General features: G+C 39.1%; 1 protein-coding gene across 6 annotated transcripts in view; it reads left to right on the top strand.

Moving 5' to 3' along the window:
- The window catches only part of LOC140469051 (E3 SUMO-protein ligase PIAS1-like), a 146,596-nt gene that overhangs the window by 15,857 nt on the left and 111,411 nt on the right, over positions 1 to 19,328 (top strand). For 2 of the 6 annotated variants that reach the window (XM_072565269.1, XM_072565266.1), the window contains exon 2: positions 17,399 to 17,521. The exons of the other annotated variants lie outside the window; for them this stretch is intronic. The gene's annotated coding sequence lies outside the window, so the exon portion shown is untranslated. The remainder of the gene's footprint in view (positions 1 to 17,398; positions 17,522 to 19,328) is intronic. 6 annotated transcript variants of the gene reach the window in all.

Raw genomic sequence — 19,328 nt, 5'->3', positions numbered from 1 at the left:
GAGACTGATTAGCAGCCTGATAACTCGAGGCTTTTCTACTTAAGATCAATGGTATATTTTAACTATAAGATTTTAAAACCAACTGCGGTGTAAATTTTCATGCCTTTTTCTGCCATACAATTTTAAATCATTTTGGCTGCTCTTTTTTGTTTCAGTGATGGATAGCACACAATGAGGGCCTATGTACTTAGCTTTGGCCTTACTTAAGTGTTAGAGGTGATCTAATGTGGTTGTGTTGGTTGGTATATTGTCTGAATCAGTAGGTGAAAGGGGAAAGATTTATAAAGGACCCAAGGGGGTAACTTTTTCATGTAGAGTGTGATATGTGTATGGAACGAGCTGCCATTTGTAATACTCATCGATTTGTGGGGAAATCTGTAATCTCAACTCAAAAAAAGGACTTCTTCTCCATGGCAACAAGAAACAAATTAACCTTGGAGGTATTTTTTAATCAACCCATTCAGTAATGTTATGACACACTTCTGGAGCAACATGTTAGGACTTGAAGTTGGGCTTTCTGGTCTGGATGTAGGGACAATACCACTGTGCTACACTTTAACCTTGTAAGTAGAAATACTAATTGTCTACTTGAGAGTCCAATTCTTCTCTACCTTGGAAGTAACTGGATAGTTTACAGCACAACTGTTTAAAATCTGGTTTATTTTACACCTTTCTCAGACTTTGTGATATTCTTTAGCCTGCTCAGTTTAAACTCCGAATTTTGTTGTTGCCTCCAAGTATAAATATCTTACACCTTCTTCCTAGTAACACAATCCAAACCTCCGTTTGGTCTCTCGATTTAAATCATCCAAACCTGCTGTCAGGCAGACTCAAGAATAAGTCACATAACCCCTTCATTTACTCTTTGGGACAGTGGCTTTAACGTCTATCAGACTACAACATCCATGGCTCCCTTGCCATCGTTTATTTTTGGTTTGATTCCCCTTTTTTTTTTGCATCGTTTAACTCTTTCACACTTTTCTCTCCTTCAAACAAAAAAAACTGAAGAACTGCAGATGCTGAAAATCAAACAAAATTGGAATTGCTGTTCTGAAGAAGGGACATGGATCTGAAATGATAACGCTGCTTTCTGTCCACAGATGCTGCCACACCTGAGTTTGCCATGCAATTTGATTTTCTTTCTCTCCTTCCACCTTTTGGAAAGCTCTCATGTGCATTTACCCTGCAAGAGCTACCACCTAGAAGTCAATTTTCTCTCCTTATATCTGACTCCTTCCTCTGCTTGGTATTGTGTTTATATCTTGCACAAGTTTGTTATATGGTTATTTTTGTGGTCAGCTGTTGTCTCAGAAATCAAGATATAGCCAATGCAACAAATGACAGCAGCAGTCGAACAAGGGAGAAGAAAACAATACAATTAAGTTCAAAGGAAGAATGGGACCCAATTTTCAAATAAAATGGAAATACTAAGAATCAGATCACTGGGAAAGCATGCAACTATCTTCCTGCCACAAAAGACATGTCCACTGTAGCAGAATAAATACATATAAATTTCCTATACAGGCATCTGACTTTATAATGATTTAGAAATGAGGTCAAGGTGTTAGTGGATGCAGTAGGGATTATCTTGCTACAAAAGAATTCAGTTTGCTGAAAAGACTAGATAAACTAGGATTGTTCTCCTTTTAATGATGTGAAGATGCCTTTGTCCGGCTGGGGTGGACGTATAGGTAAAAGATCAAAGGACATGCAACTTATGCAAATGTATTGAACAAACCCAAATGGCTGTTAAGTTTTTAATCAGTTAGAGTGGAGGTGCAGGTTTCGATTGATTAGTATGTGAATCCCAGAATTTCTTTCAAGTCACTGTCCTGAGGTAACTTAAGATTTATAAGTGTAAAAGAGATGACATCTCAAGTCAGACAATGTGTTTCAGGTGTGATGCCTTGTTTAGAGTTTGTCTGTGTCTTAACCTGGAGTCAGACTGGTTTGATTTCCAAAGTGGGAATTTATAAAATGCCACATTGGCTGACAGTGTACAAGTTGTGTGCTTTTTGAACAAAATAGAATATGCAAATCCACCCTGTAGATTTGTGTGTGTGTGTGTGAGAGAGAGAGAGAGAGAGAGAGAGAGATGGTGTGTGTATATGTGTTGTGGTGGGTGGTGTCCCCACATGAAATGATAGTATCCATACCAATGCTCTGTGTTTTTCAGTGGTTGCCATGACCAGAGTTGTATGGTGTTGTGGTTGATGTTGTCCTGAAGGCTGGGCAATTTGCTGTGAACAGTGGTCTGTTTAAGGTTTGGGGGTTGTTTGAAAGTGAGAAATGGAGTCTTACGGAAAATCTTGGCGAGATGCTCATCGTCCTCGATGGTTGCAGGCTTTTAATGAAGAAGGCTAAGACAGAGTTTAACAGGTATTATTTCCAAATCCTGGCAGGTTTGATAAAGTAAATAAAGAAAACTTTGGAGTCAGAGTTATGATCTCGGCTAATGGTAACACTGGACAAGTCATATTCCAAAGTCAAACACGGCTTGATTGATCATAAATTTAGTTTTGTAGTTGGTTATCCTGGTAGTTTATCACTGAACATATTCACATGAAATTGCAAGTGTTATTTAACACAAAAATGCACGCTTTGTTGCTCAAAAGGGAAAAAAGCCTCAAAACTGTTTGTCAAGATGAAATAATCTTAACATAAACAACAAAAGCCTAGATTCAGCCTTTCCCAGCAATATCCTTTTCAGATGCTCAATCCTAAATAATTATTAATCCTACCTTAACTGCTTGCTTTTTTTTAATCAGTAGCCATCATTTTGTTTTTATAATTTGGTTATTGTGGTGGTGAATCATGCAATAGCATTACAGACTACAAGAAAATGGTTAGATTGAATTATTTTCCACAACTTAATTTAGAAAGGGAGCAAAGTCCTGAGTCCTTGCAGTTTCACAAAGTATCTTCATAGATAACTGTAGTTTTTGTCTCAATGTACCTATGCCAATAATTTACATGAATCTGTATAAACTGCTCCTGCATTCTCCTCAGGGAATCTCTTCCCAAAATTGACCACTTGCACACTTCAAAGTATTCAGCCTGTAACAAGAAAATGGAAACATCAATCTTTTTTAGATTATGAGATATTTGGCAAAATTGTTGATTAAAATTGGATGTGGCAAAAATAAAATGCTAATTGATTAATGATTTAGAATGAATACAGTATGGGAGATTAAATAAACACAAGACATTGACTCATGGCATCATACAACATGGAAGTAGACCCTTCAGTCTAACTAATCCACACTGACATGTTCTCAAACCAAACTTGTCCCACTTGCCTGTGCTTGGCCCAGATTCTTCCAAATCTTTCCTATTCATGTACTTATCCAGGCGTCTTTTAAATGTTGTAACTGTACCTGCATTCACCACTATCTCTGGCAGTCCATTCCACACACAAACCACACGCTGTGTAAAACAAAAAGTTGCTCCTCCTGTCCTTTTTAAATCTTTCTCCTCACCTTAAAATTATGCCTTCTAGTTTGAAACTTATACATCTTATAGAAAAGACCTTTGCTATTCACTTTCTCAATGCCCCTCATGGTGTATAAACCTCTATAAATTCATCCCTCAATATCCTACGCTCAATTGAAAAATGTCCCAGCCGCTCCAGCCTATTTTTATAACTCATATCCTCTATCTCTGGCAATATCCTGTTTAAATCTTTTCTGAACCTCTCCAGTTTAGTAATCTCCTTACTATAACAAAAGAAGCATAACTGCACACGGTACTCCAGAAAAGGCTTCATCAACATCCTGTATAACCTCAACATGACGTCCAACACCTATACTCAGGTCTGAGCAATGAAGTTGTGCTAGACGACTTGTACAGCTCAACATTGTTATGAATCACTTTACTAGAACTTAGCAGTATTTAAACTATGCCATGATGTTGGCTCTTCCTTTTCATTTTGGAGATGTCTGGGACAAAAGTAAAACCTCTTCTTTGAAGTTCAGTTTCTAAAATTTACAATGAATAGCTGAATGAGCTGCTTGGGAGATGCTAGGCAGATGCACCATATGTTTAAACCTCAAGGTTACAGAAGGTCAGAGGTTGATCCCTGGTCCCTGGTGACTAAGATGAGCTTATGTGGGATGACAATAGGAGTTATTGCAATGGGCCTTTGCACCTCTAGGCTAGGAAGTGAGAACACCAGCCTTGGTTCCTACTGCTAATTACTGTCCTCTGCCGGAAGGTGTGCATCTGGATTAAAAAACGTGCTTGGTGTGCTGCACACAGTTTAATAGTCTGCCGACTCTTACTGTCTCTTTGTGTGAAGAATGACCAAGTGAATGAGGCATTGTTAGTCTGTTAATTGCTTGTGGAACTATGGCTAGATTTGGTGTTATCAGAAGAGAAGAAAAAGGGTGAATAAGTTTTAAAATATTCTTTTCAAAATGACTTAGAAAAGAATGTTTGCAAAATATGGATGGACTAAATTAGCCTGGAGGATAATTAAAATATTTCCTCAGGAAATTCTCATAATTACATTTTGAGGATTTGATTGGACTAAGTTAAACATGTATTTGTTTTTGGTGAAAAGGTGTATGCACAATACGGTATTAAATTTGCATGTGCAACAAAGTTTGACTAGGTCAGATTTTACTGGAATGCAGGGAAAGGTCTAGCTGTATATTTATTATAGAATCAGGTGCTTACAATAAACACCTCAGTACTTCATTTTTGGGATTTAACCATCAGATCAGCAATCCTCTAACTTTAGTGGTGAGAAAAGTAAACTATATCTCTTTCCTGCTTTCCTGACCAGACCCGTAGCAGATACTGCACTGTAGCAGGTGACATTCAGGAGTGGATTCACTTTAGGGATGTGCTCAGTATCTCTGTAGTTTCAAAACATTGCAACTGAATCTTTGGCTTGTGGCTATCAAAAATGGTGGTAAGTTCAAGTTGACACCCAACACATCAAGAGGTTGTTGAGAACATGCAAGTATAAAGTCGACGAGTTGAAAAGAATGAACAAACCTTCAAACAATTCATCCAACTTTTCCTCATGCACCACCAGCTTTCATGTAGCAGAACCTGCAGATTGGAACCTGTCAATCTAGAGAGGATACAATCGTAACAAATTGTCTAAAAAGAAGTTGGCAGAATAAATTAGTGAAAAACAGAAAAAAAAATTACTGTAAAAGCTTCTATAATCATATCAAAGACAAATGTGTGCCCATTACGGAGAGAGGCAGGAGAATCTGTATTGGTAATGACCCTCTCTCACTAGTATCCTTACATACAGATAAGGAAGGACACCATTTTGACTGGGACAACACATCCATTTTAGGACAAGCCAAACAGAAACATGCATGATAATTCCTAGAATCATGACGTTCCAACAGGAACTCTATCAACAAACATATTGACGTGGACCCTATTTACCACCCCTTGAGAAAAAGAACAGGAAATGATGTCACCATATGAAATGACATCACTACAGGAAATGATCTCACTACAAGAAATGACATCACAGACCCAAAGAAACCCAAACATCTAAATAGAAAGCAGGAGACACCAGCACTGCTCCGTCCAGAGGCTCACTGAAGCTGTTACCTAGTATGGTGATGAAACGTCTGAAAATGAACCTTCCAGCTCAGTGAGCAAACCTACATCCAGAACCTCAACCTGAGCTACAAATCTTCTCAAAACCCGTGAGGCCAAAAAGGGGATAGATCCCCTCAATGGGGGATTTTTAAATATTTAAATAATCTAATTGTGAATTTTACTGGGTAGACCTCCATCTAAAACACATTACACCCCAGCATGTCAAGAGAGGTGACTGGAGATACATGGTTGCATTATGTGGTCATTATTGCTATTTCATAGCTTCTTTAAAACCTCTTACAGATTGGAAGGCAGACCCCGCTATTTAAGAAGGAAAGGATATGGAAACCGGAAATTGTTTCATTACACTAATTAGTTTGACATCTGTGTTTGGTGAAGTGCTCAAATCTGTTACAAAGATCAGCAACTGTTCTTATCAGTTTGGTAAATAATAATGGTAGGATTGGGCAGAGTCAGTATGTTTTCCTTGCATAAATATATGTTTGACAAACCTGTTGGGAGTTTGGCGGATATTTGCAGAATAGATAGAGGAAAACTAGTGGATGTGGTGCATTTGGATTTTCAGAAGGCCTTTGATAAGGATCTGCTCAAAAGATTAGTAAACACAATTAACGTGTGTGAAATTATGGGGGGAAGTTACTGATATAGATTGAGATTTGGTTGATGAAGCGAAAGTAGATAGTACGTTCTTGGGTTGACCGGCTTTGATTAGTGGGATATGGCAAAGATCACTGGGTAGATTCCAGCTGTTCACAATGCGTATTAGTGATTTGGATATGAAGACCAGTATCTTAATTCCCAGTTTACTGATCTCTTAAAGATATGTGAGATGGGTGTAAAGTGTCTTCAAGGAGATTTTGATAGGAGCTAAGGAAGGGTGTACTTGCCATAGGGGTGTACAAAGAAGATTCATCAGACTGATTTGATTGCTGGGATGGCAGGGTATAAGCGATTGCAGCAGTCCTGTCTGTATTCTCTAGAGTTTGGAAAAATAAAAAGTGATCTTATTGAAATGTACAAAATTCTTAAAGACCTTGACAGGCTAGATCAAACTCATTTCCCCTTCCCCCACCTCACCCTAGTTCTAAACTTCCAGCTCAGCACTGTTCCCATGACTTGTCCGGACTTGTCCTACCTGCCAATCTCCTTTCCCACCTATCCACTCCACCCTCTCCTCCCTGACCTATCACCTTCATCCCCTCCCCCACTCACCCATTGTACTCTATGCTACTTTCTCCCCACCCCCACTCTCCTCTAGCTTATCTCTCCACGCTTCAGGCTCACTGCCTTTATTCCTGATGAAGGGCTTTTGCCCGAAACGTCGATTTCGAAGCTCCTTGGATGCTGCCTGAACTGCTGTGCTCTTCCAGCACCACTAATCCAGAATCGAGTTATTTCCCCTGCCTAGTGAGTCTTGAACATGGGAACACAGTCTCAGTATAACGGGGTATTCATTTAGGACTGAGATGAGGAATTTATTTGCTCAGTGGTAAATCTTTTGGAATTTTTTACCCCACAGGTCTGTGAGTTTAATTATTTGAGGTTCACGATAGACCGGTAGAATTCTAGATATTGAAGACATTAAAGGGATATAGGACTGTATGGGAAAACAGTGTTCAGGTAGGAAATCAGCAGTGATCTAATTGATTTGGCAGAGCAGGCTCTGGGGTCTGAATGACCTCCTCCTCCTGTTATTTCCTATGTTCTTTTATGTAGCAATTTCCTTTCATTAAATAATAATTATACGTGGATCTGAATGAGGCAGGTTAATGGATTGAATTAAGATTTTCTTTAGAGCTTGGTACACTCAATATGATGCATTTACTAACTTTAGTTTCTCGCATCTTCAACAACTGTATTTTTCCCTATTATTACACACACCTGTCTATTATTGTATGAGGTGCTTTTTTTTGCACAGTTGTAGAAATAATTTGCACAACTATTATGCTTTGTTCAAACCAAGAGAGAATACTAGGTGATATTAAATGAGTTAGTGACATATGGGTTTTGATCTGTATGGCTGAAAAGGGTTTTTCACTAATATTTTGAGTATTTCTGTAGCCATAGTGATTTATTTTAAAGCAGTGTTATAGACTGGTTATAATAGGGTTTTGTTTGCATTGGAGCAGTTTAAGTGAACAAAGTAAATAATGTGTTAGGCTTTGAATAGGAGATGCCAGAAATCCTTTCTGCTTATCTTGGAAAGTAGGTTTTTGTTTTCAGTTTGGGACAGTTTGCAGAAGTTTAGGCTGATGCTGGATATACAAAACAGTTACTCCTGTCTTGAGATGTTGAAGACAATCAAGAAAGAGGTGAGGTAATGACGAAAAGCATCTAAACCTCTTGACATAGAGAACAGTTTCACTGGCACTGGCTATCAAGACCCCTAGTAGGTGTCTTCAGGAGAGCACGAAATGAGCATTAAATTGAAATGGAATTACAAGATTTAATTGTCAACTATCTGCTCCATATCTTGTTTTATTTCCGTAGATGGTCCACTGTCTTAAGTGGCATGATTTTTATGCAATTAATTTCCACAAAATTTGAGTAATTTTGAGCTCATTATCTCAGATCAATAAAGTAGCTGAGTCTGTGGCATTGGAGTGCCGATGCGAAGTATTGATGGATTGCAAGGAACCATTTTTCATCTCTTATTCCATCAAGATCCTGACCTGATGTGTATTGTCGTCCCGTTTCCCCCCTCAGTAAGAGCAAGGCGCTCAGACCCAGAAGTGTTTTACTCCTTCATCTTTATTCCAGGCCCTGGAGGGAGAGCGAACGATCGCCCCATGTGCACAGAAACATGAGTTCACTGTCTTCTCTGGAACAGCAGTTTCTCAATGAACTATATAGTCATTTTACAGGGAGGCGCATCCAGATATGGCAACGTACATATTAATTGGTTGATCGTTACAATCAACGAATATCAATAGCAGAAACAAAGCACTTTACTGTTATACAATGATTGTTCTTAACCTTGTTAACTGGATTCTTACAATGGCTATGTTTCCCCTTGTTAACTGACCCTGCATGCTGAATGCTTCCAAAATTGTCAAATGGCTCTACATAATGACTGCTTTTCCATCCTGTTAACCCATTACCCTTGACTCCAGTTCCCCATTGTTAACTGTAAGTTCTGATCTGATCTGAGTCATGCTCAGCTGAACCTGATCTTTCACAAAATTCAGAACTTAACTCGTTCCCTGCCTGCATATTCTCAGTACTGTGCTGAGAAGTGTTGCTCAGGATGAAATAACCACCTTTTAATGTACAGGAAAAGAAACATGGATGGGAAATCACTTTACAGTAGCAGAGAATTATGATCTAATAAGAGAAGAAGATGACTCTTTTTGGAGAGGGGAGCCCCAAACAAAGATACAAGTAAAAATGGCAATCAGTAGTACTTGTACTGTACTGATATAGTCTGCTATACTGTATTAGCTTAACATTCTACAATGACTCATTTCTTCTGAGGCCTTTTCTTGTCTAATTGATGATTTGTAATCACGGAGTTAAAAACGGAATCTTTTGATTAAGAGCTTCCATCTCACGGAGAATGTTTCAGTCCAATTTGCATCCAAAATCCTACATTGAAATCTCAGCTCACATGTTGACATTTGCAACAAATTCTGCCACAGTAAGTGAGATCCATGACATTCTAAAATAATCAACAGCATTCTAAACAAAACAACCTAATCATTTTGTTATTTTAAAACTCAATTAATTCTATGTCCGATTTAAAAAAAATCTAACATCAAAATTCTCATCTTCGTCAAACCACAAACTGTTCTTTTTTTGACTATACACTAGCTGTGTACTGCACTTGGTTGAAATTTACCAATTTGTGTTTGAGGTATAATGTTTACATCTGTGATGAAGTTGAAAATAATCAGGATATGTTCCATGAGCTTAAACTTACCTTTTGTGAGTTGCATTTTTCATACAAGATGTGAGCTGCAGTGTTAAGAACACCTTAGCTTTGTGCTGTTGAAATTGAATTTGTAGTAACTGCAAATACCTATTTCATAGTTTTTGCAACAGAGGTATTTTGTAATATGGGCAAAAGGTTAACCACTTAAATGAGTTATTTGAAATCAACTAATTAAAAGTTATTCGAGCTTTGTGGTGGTAATCATATAACACTTTTTTACCTCTCTGTTTCAAATCCTCTCCTTAAATACAAATGACACTTTCCTTTCTATTTAACTCTCTCTCTTCCACTTGCTGCTTATTAGTGGTGCATTAACATTTGCAGCACCTTTTGTAAGTGTTGAAATGTTTCAAAATACAACAGGTGAAATATTAATAATTTGCTTGGGAGATTTTTTATAAATTATAAAGATGATGTGAGATTGATTTTGAGGTACACAAATTAATTCAAATGTTTAATTTTCAGGCCTTGAAGTTTATATTTTGGTTGAGCTATGAAGCGCATTTGGACTGAATGTCAGGTTTTCTTGAGATGCAATAACCTTCAGAGGACCTGAGATACAAACACACTGCAATAGAACTATAACGAGTGGCTTGGTGTTGTGGACTTTGCAAGAAATTCCCACGGTACAACAATAAACTACATAGTTGATCTGTGTAACCTTTGTAGAACTGCTGAGCAGTGCCTGCACAGTATTTCATTAACTCTCAGATTTTGATCATTCTGATTGCTTAATTGAAAAAGGCAGTTGCTTAACTTCACTTTATTTTTAGGCATAGATGGTGAGCAGCATGTTTTTGTGATCCAATATGTAACTAAACCCCTGGATGTATTTGTGGGATTATTTTATAAAAGTCCAGCAGCTGTTACTGTTTTTGCTACAATATGAATCAGGCAAAGAAGTAGTAGTACAGTGAAATTACATTAAATGTAGGAAGTTAAGGGATGAGTTTATAGAGGTTTGTAAAATCATGAGGGGAATAAATAAGGTGAATAGCAAATGTCTTTTCCCTAGTGTAGGGAAGTTCAAACATAGAGGGCATATTTTTAAGGTGAGAGGAGAAAGATTTTAGAAGGATCTGAGGGGCAACTTTTTCACAGAGCCGTGGTTCATATGTGGAATAATCTACCAGAGAAAGTGGCAGATGCAGGTACAGTTAAAATACTTAAAAGACATTTGTTAAGGTACATGAATAGGAAAGCTTTAGAGGAAAATGGGCAAAATGCAAGCAAGTGGGACTAGTTTGATTTGGGTAGCTTGGTTAGCATGGATGAGTTGGACTAAAGGGTTAGTTTTCTATGCTGCATGCTGTATGGCTGACACTCAGCTGCATATGATTGGACAAATATCCTTAGAATTGATTTTTAAAAAAATTTATAGATGTCAAATCGTCTGTGGTGTATATAATTCCTTTAATTTGTTCAGACTGGTTGCAAAGCTATCAACATTGTTGACTATAATTGAATTTTCATGATATTGTGTACGTGGTTAATTTTGATGGTGATTGGGGTTGTGCATGGCCCTACTTAGTGATTCCAGGAGTGATCGCAGTGTTGTCCCTGCTGTGTTGATGTTTAGTGCGATTCACTTCTGGCACTGGTGCTTTGATAGTTACCTCATGTAAGTGAGATACTGCATGCTCAAGTAATGTGCTCATACTGAAGTCTGCTTTATTAGGTGAACATTTTTTATTTACATTTTGTATCTGCCACAGTTCATGCATGTTGAACAATACTTGGAGGAAGGACTGAGCGTGGCACAGCTGCACAATGTATTTTGAATAGGGGATTCATGTCCTTCAGCAAGTGTTTCAACAACAGCATTAGTGATTGATTGATTGAGCTGGTCAAGTGGCATTGCTGCTAGACTGGGTCTGCAGTAGGTGTTGAGGGAGTCTACCCAACAATGTGGAAAATTGCCCAAGTATGTACTATACACAAAAAGCGAAACAAATCCAGCCCGGCTAATTACTGCCCCATCAGTCTAATCTCGATCATCAGTAAAATGCTATAAAGTAGCACCTGCTTAGAAAAAGCCTGAAATCCAGTTTGGGTTCTGCCAGTGCCACTCTGTTCCTGACCTCATTGTAGCCTTGGTTTAAACATGGACAAAATAATTGAATTCCAGAGATGAGGTGAGTATGACAGACCTTGACTTCAAGGCCACATTCAATTGTGTGCACATCAGGGGCCCTGGTATAACTCAAATCACTGAGTAGTGGGGGCAAACTCTCTGCTGTTTAGAATCATATCTTATATGTAGGAAGATGACTGTGGTTGTTGGAGGACAGCCATCTCTGCTTCACGACATTTCTGCAGGAGTTTCTCAGGGTTGTGTCCAAGGCTCAACCATCTTCAGCTGCTTCATCAATAACTTCCTTCCATTATAAGGTCAGAAATAAGGATGTCTGCTGATTGATTGCACAGCATCACCATTCATGGCTCTTCAGATACTGAAGCAGTCCACCTTCAAATACAAGAATTTCTGGACAATATCCACTTTTGGGCTGACAAGGGGCAACTAACATTTGCACCACACAACTGCCAGGCAGTGACCATCTCCAATAAGAGTGAATCTAACCACCACCACCACATCGAATCCCTCACTATCAGCATCCTTAATGTTACCATTGAGTTGAAATTCAACTGGATTTGCCACATAAACACACAAAACTGCAGCCATTAACTAAACTCCTGACTCCCCTGTCCACAGTCTACGAGGCAGAAGTCCAAAAGTATAATGGAATACTCCCCACTTCCCTGGGTGAGTACATCTTCAACAACACTCCAGAAGCTTGATGCCATCTAGGATAAAGCAACCTATTTGGCACCACATTCTTCATCACCAATGTTAAGTAGCAGAATTGTGTATTATTTGCAAGATGCACTGAAGAAATTAACCAAAGATCCTTAGATGGCATCTTTCAAATCCATGACCACTTCCATCTAGAAGACAAGTGCAGCAGATACATGGGAGTACCACTACCTGCAAGTTTCCCTCCAACCCACAAATAAATAATATACAAATTTCTGTTTTTGCTGCTGATCTTAATGAAGACAGCAGTAGAGGGGTTGGGGACAATTTGGTTGGTCCGCGAGGTGACACCAAGTAAATGACAGTTGGTCTCCAATAATGTGTACATTTAAACAGGCTTTGAGGTTTGACATTGTCCATAATCTAGCCTCCTTAAAATCAATCTACAAGAGAGACCCGGGTTCAATTCCCACTTCGGGCGACTGTCCGTGTGGAGTTTGCACATTCTCCCTGTGTCTGCTTGCGTTTCCTCCGGGTGCTCTGGTTTCCTCCCATGGTCCAAAGATGTGCAGGTTAGGTGAGTTGGTCATACTAAATTACCCATAGTTTTGGGCACATTAGTCAGGGGTAAGTGTAGGGGAATAGGTCTGGTGTGAGTTGCTGTTCTGAGGGTTGGTGTGGGCATGTTGGGCCGAAGGGCCTGTTTCATTCTGTAGGAAATCTAATCTAATCTAAGAATCACTAACTTGTGCTCAAGAGCCAGAACTTTGATATTTCCCCTTTTCTACTTTAACTCAAAAGCATCGAGACTAGCAAATCTAGTTGCTATGTATCTTGACATTGGTTAACTCCACACGAAGTGAGACTGAACCTGATACATTGTTTTATATGACTCGGTTACACATCATTTGGTGCAACTACTCTTTTTAAACAGCCCAGGATGTTGTGTGGGAACTTAGATTTGTTGACTTATTGTGCAGTACCCTGGAGTGTACCAATGCTGCCCGACGCCCAAGTTAAATTTTTCCGATTGGAACCTATTCAACAACAATTTCAACTTTTTTACTTTAAGGAACAGATAACACCAATTTCCAACTGTATGCCAGGCAATGTTGTACTTGACCAAATTTTTATAGACTCCGCATGTAGAAGCCAGTTTATAAATATTTCTACTGCTGCTCATTAGATTCATTCAGAAATTTAATCTGCATGGAAATGGAAAACCGCTGATCATTTTTACGCTTGTGTATATAACGGAAAATTGACACTTGACTGTTAGCACAATGGGCATAAACAAGTGGATAATTGAAATGTTTTTGTTTAGATCAGAAATGTTTCACAATGGAAAGGAAGGAGGCTATGTTTGCTGTTTGGCAATTTTCTTAGAGCAGGGTATGTATTTATTTCAAATCTTGAATGTAGAAGGCTTATACTAGCCTTTAAGAAAAGGGCAATAGTCTAACTGTAGGTCAATTGCCTGATTTAATGTTGAGTAATAGGAGTTTTTAAAAAAACATTCTGAACTTGGGTCTTTGATTTAATTGGATTTAGCAAGGATGGTGATGCCTTGCTTCTATTCCTAACTTTAGGCTACAAAGGTTGCATAGAAAGTGCTGATCCGAATTGCAATTCAGTAACTCCTACAAGAAAAATTACTGTGCAACAAGCCTGTGATGTCTTCCTCTGATAAGACTGCATTGGTTACAGCTTATCATGATTGTACCAATCTATGGTGGTGAGGGGTAGACATTGAAAGCTAACCACTCACCAGTATTCCCCAAAGCATCATTTTATTTATTCATATTAAGACCAGAATATCAGAATTGTGGGTCTCAGCATGCTTGTCAGTTTTGCCTGTTGTGAATCCAACTGTGCAAAATTAAATTTTATGCCACGGAATGCAAAAATTTCATATTTTAAATTTTGCTCATTGCCCACCCAGTAGAATGAACCATTTAATTCCGATCCATGCTTTTGAAAGTATTGACAATACCTGTATGGCTTTTACTGATGATTGGGAAGAGACTTTTTGGAGAAGGGGAGGTTAGCTCAGTTGCTGCATGGCTGTTTTGTCATGCAGAGTAGTGCCAATAGCATGGATTCAAAGGGCTCTCTTTCTCAATCTCTCCCACACTTGAAGCAAGGTTAAATCACCACTAATCATATCTCCCTAATGAGAGGGCAGCCCTTTAACCTGAAAGTACTGTAGTGACTTTACCTTTTAATTGATTGGAGTTATTTTGCATTGGGAAATCTTTCATGTTCTCAGATGCCTTTATCATCTGTACTGCAAAGGCTTGATTAGCTCAGGTGCACCCGTCCTTTGTACAATCAGAGAATCCCTACAGTATGGAAACGGGCCATTTTCCCGACCTTCTGAAGAGTAACCCACCAGACCCATTCCCCAACCCTATTACCCTACATTTACACCTGACTAATGCATCTAATCTACACACCCCTGAATGCTATGAGCAATTTAGCATGGCCAATTCACCTGACTTGCACATCTTTGGCTTATAGGAGGAAACCGGAGCACCCGGAGGAAACCCACATAGACACAGGGATAATGTGCAAACTCCACACAGACGGTTACCCAAGGTGGGAATCGAAAGCGGGTCCCTGGCACTGTGAGGCAGCAGTGCTAACCACTGAGCCGCCCTGTTGCCCTAATGCTGGGGTATTGTCAATGTCAATCTTCTTTTCTTCCCTGTAAAGTCAATTGTTCTTGAATATCATTTGGCACTAACAGAATTGACTAGATATCTGCATCCCAGGAATATCTGCAAAGGTTTATATATAATGGTCATCTTTATATTTTTGACTCATGACACTTGCAGACATTATAGCCTTTTGTTTTGCATATGCTGAGCTCCACCATGTTTGAGATTAAGGATATCGTCCTCATAATGACCTCATTGCCCAACATTGTACTTGTCCAGATATGGTAGAGTGTAATGATGGAAATGAGCACCAAGAGTCTCCATGAATATTCCCATTCCATATTTTAGGTGGTTCCCGAATTTGTGGTGGTTCAGTCAAATATTTGCTTCGAGTCTCTACCTTTTTTTTTAAGTCATTCGTTTATTTTAATCCTTTTACTGTTTGTTCATGCCATCTCACATTTGCTTTGCCTAACTTTTTATCTGCTCATTGCCACCCACAAGCTTTGATTAGGTTTGGCTTTTGCATTGGTTTTCTGTTGCATATCAGAAAATTCCCTGATCAATAGGCATTTGCTATTATATAAATGCAAATATTTAGGATTAGTGGAAGCAGTGAGGATAGGCAATAGTCAGAGAAGGTTACCACATGCTTCACAATCTCTTCAAGCTGCAGGGAGAAGCTTAATACTTAAATTTGAGCTAGCTTCGTTTTTCTCGATCCATATCAGATTTAATCTGTGTAGTGTACATTTGCTGTAAAATCGTGTTTCACTCCATGTTGTCATGGAAATGGCAACTGTAAAACAGAGCAGGCACTCCAGATTTTTTTTATGGTAGCTTAAAATAGATCTCTGAATAACTAGTGGCAGCACGGTAGGTTGGGAAATTGCTGCTTTCCAGCTTCTCATGAATATCAGAACTGTATTACATTTTTTTACAATCCCATCCTTGCCATTAGTAAATTGGCAATTGATATTCAATATTTGTCAGTTAACTTTTTTATGTCTTTGCCTGTTTTCAGTCAGTAAAAATGATTCAGAAACAAACTTTACAAATGTTTGTATTTATTATTTTACATAAACAAAATGTTCAGTCTGGAACTTATTTGCCGAAGAAACTGGCTTAGTTCTGAATTTCAAACTTTGTGCTGTTAATAGTGTAGAAAAGCAAGGTTGTTTTGCTGGTTGAGATAATATCTGTTTTTGTGCAATACAGCCCAAGAGAATCCACAGTTTGATGCCTGTTGTTTGCAGATAACTGTTCTGAAACTTAGAGGGACTGCGATTAATATTGGCACTTTGATTCAGTGAAGAAAAGTGGCAGGGATTCTTTAAGAAGTGAAGGTTAGAACAGGATTTAACTTGCCAATTCTCGGGCTAAAGGCTGGCAAGGTCAAGTAATGGGCTTGACTAAAGGAATAGGTATTTTGAGACATTTCAGCCCAATTTGTCCTTTGAAAATTCAGCAATGAGTTTTGATAACTGTCCACTGATTTCAGTTGGAGGTTACCTGTGGATGGCAAGTGAGGACAGCATTGGATTTATCTATGTGATGGATGTTGAATTGCATGCAAAATCCCCCAATTGGGTTTGCATATGAAGACTGACCTCTTGGGAAGTTACTGGAGGTTGGTTGGTGTTTTTGTTTCTAACTTACCCAGCATGAATTTGTGCCTTCAAGAAGTGAAGAGATCCTTGTGAAAGGAGAAAAATCTGTCCATTAAATTGAATCAGAAGTTTATCTGCAAATATGTTTCTCTTGTAATTTTGCATAAACCTGGCAGTCAGTTGAAGTCAACTCCCAATCAGGGATACAAATATTGAAAGATCTGAAATTTGTGGATAGTTTGAATCTCATTGATAAATGCTAGCAAGTCTTCGGCAGTGCTAAAGCCATTTTAGATTACAGCATTATACTAGACAATATATGACAGAGGGTTCTTTTGAGGTGGAGCTGCATGGAAGCCACTTTCTTTGAGACCACAAGTCCTTACAAAGACCTTTCTGAGATCAATTTTGAGGCTAGCTGCTTGCTAGCAGATTCTGTAGCCCATGTAAGGAAGGGAAAATTAACTGATGGTTTTGAAGAGTTTTTTTTTCAAAACCAAAATGAGACAGACTTGTGCATGGTCAGCTTATCTCAAAACTTGGATATAATTTTCTGAAAAATGCTTTCCAATAGAGTTAGAGGAAGATGTAGAGTTTTAGGATGTGATAAAGCTGCATGGAGTTTGTGTCAATCGTAATACACAGCCCATCATTTCATATGTCAATCCTTAATATTCTTAATTATTCTATTATTTTTGCCAATATTTACAAAAATTTAAATTTTTTTTATTTTTGTTTTTTTTCAATGGGCTTGCAAACAAAATTCAACCCCAAGTTATGATTTTTATTTAACGTCATCTAGATACAGTCCTGGAAAATAAATTGGTTTGTCTTTTTTTCTTTTTACCAGCTTCAATAAATCCGTTGCCATTAGTCTGAAGCACTGGGCACAGACAAACAAATGTAATCTGCCCCCTTCAAAGAAAATTGTAAGGAACATGGGGATTCTCGTAGACTGAATAACTCCGCTAATGTAAGCCACATTCTTGAAAAGATTAAGCATTTTGTCTCTATAGTTTTCCCTTTTCAGAGAGTTTAAAAAACACTTCTCCACTTATTTTCTTTTCTCTCTACCCTTATTTCATTGCTGATACCCCGTTCCCCAGAAGTCTTTAGGTGAAGTTTTGTTGCTGTTTTCAGTGTTATGAATCACTTTGGTAATTTGTAGTTCAGATCAAGTACAATTTGACTGTAGCCTTCTTTTACAATGTCTTGTTTTTATTAAGAGTTCCTAAGTTAGATGCACCAGAATCAGAAGCATTTATTCTTCAGCAATTGAGCGAAACTGCAGCATAGCCAAAAGAATGGGCTTAACAATAGTTAAAAGCTATCTGGTTAGTTAGAGATCTATGGTTGGGGAAGATTGAATCGTTCAAGTAGTTTCAAGGAGATAACCAGGCTTGTAATAAGTTACATGCAATTACAAATATGACTTTTAATGTTCAGAAACAAGACTTACCAAACCAAATTCTTGTGTTTTACTGGAGTTTAGTGTGTCTTGGTCCTTCCATCTTTCCTTTCTGTTGGAGCATTCAACTTTAAAACTCAAGCTTGGTTTCCTGTCCTGTTCTTGGCTAAAGGTTCCTTGCAGCTTTGTGTGATGCCTTGAAATAAGAGACTAACATCTTTCATACCATCTTTCCAGTTTCTCTTGAGCATTATTTGAAACTTAAAATCATTACATTTATAGTTCAGAAAGCACTACAGAACTTTTATAAGTTTTTTGTTTTGTTAGCAGAACTTCAAACTAAGTTCTGCAAACTATTTGTTCTGCATTCTCCCAGCGTTGCTAGTAATGAGAATTAGACAATTGGTACAAGTCTGAGATCTTAACTGTCATCCCATGGTAACTAAATACATTGATTCAAGTGAAGTTGATTAATATCTTTTTAAAAATATTTTCTCACCTCCTTAGAGGTTTCAGTAGTAAATCCTTCCCTTCCCTTCCCTTTCCTTCCCCTCTCTTTCTCTCTCTTTCTCTCTCTTTTTTTTCTCTCTCTCTCTCTCTCTCTCTTTTTCTCTCTCCCTTTTTCTCTCTTTCTCTCTCTCCCTTTTTCTCTCTCTCTCTCTCTGTCTCTCTCTCGCTCTCTCTTTCGCGCGCTCTCTCTTTCGCGCGCTCTCTCTTTCGCGCGCTCTCTCTTTCGCGCGCTCTCTCTTTCGCGCGCTCTCTCTTTCGCGCGCTCTCTCTTTCGCGCGCTCTCTCTTTCGCGCGCTCTCTCTTTCGCGCGCTCTCTCTTTCGCGCGCTCTCTCTTTCGCGCGCTCTCTCTTTCGCGCGCTCTCTCGCTCTCGCTCTCTCTTTCGCTCTCTCTCTCTCTCTCGCGCTCTCTCTCTCTCTCGCGCTCTCTCTCGCGCTCTCTCTCTTTCGCGCTCTCTCTCTTTCGCGCTCTCTCTCTTTCGCGCTCTCTCTCTTTCGCGCTCTCTCTCTTTCGCGCTCTCTCGCGCTCTCTCTCTCTCGCGCTCTCTCTCTTTCGCGCTCTCTCTCTTTCGCGCTCTCTCTCTTTCGCGCTCTCTCTCTTTCGCGCTCTCTCTCTTTCGCGCTCTCTCTCCCCCTTTGCTCTCTCTCTTTCGCTCTCGCTCGTTCTCTTTCGCGCTCGTTCTCTTTCGCGCTCGTTCTCTTTCGCGCTCGCTCTCTTTCGCGCTCGCTCTCTTTCGCGCTCGCTCTCTTTCGCGCTCGCTCTCTTTCGCGCTCGCTCTCTTTCGCGCTCGCTCTCTTTCGCGCTCGCTCTCTTTCGCGCTCGCTCTCTTTCGCGCTCGCTCTCTTTCGCGCTCGCTCTCTTTC

Source organism: Chiloscyllium punctatum, chromosome 48 (assembly GCF_047496795.1).
Source record: "Chiloscyllium punctatum isolate Juve2018m chromosome 48, sChiPun1.3, whole genome shotgun sequence".
NCBI lineage: Eukaryota > Metazoa > Chordata > Chondrichthyes > Orectolobiformes > Hemiscylliidae > Chiloscyllium > Chiloscyllium punctatum.
Note: the sequence above shows the minus strand (reverse complement) of the source record. Positions and strands in the feature narration are given on the sequence as shown.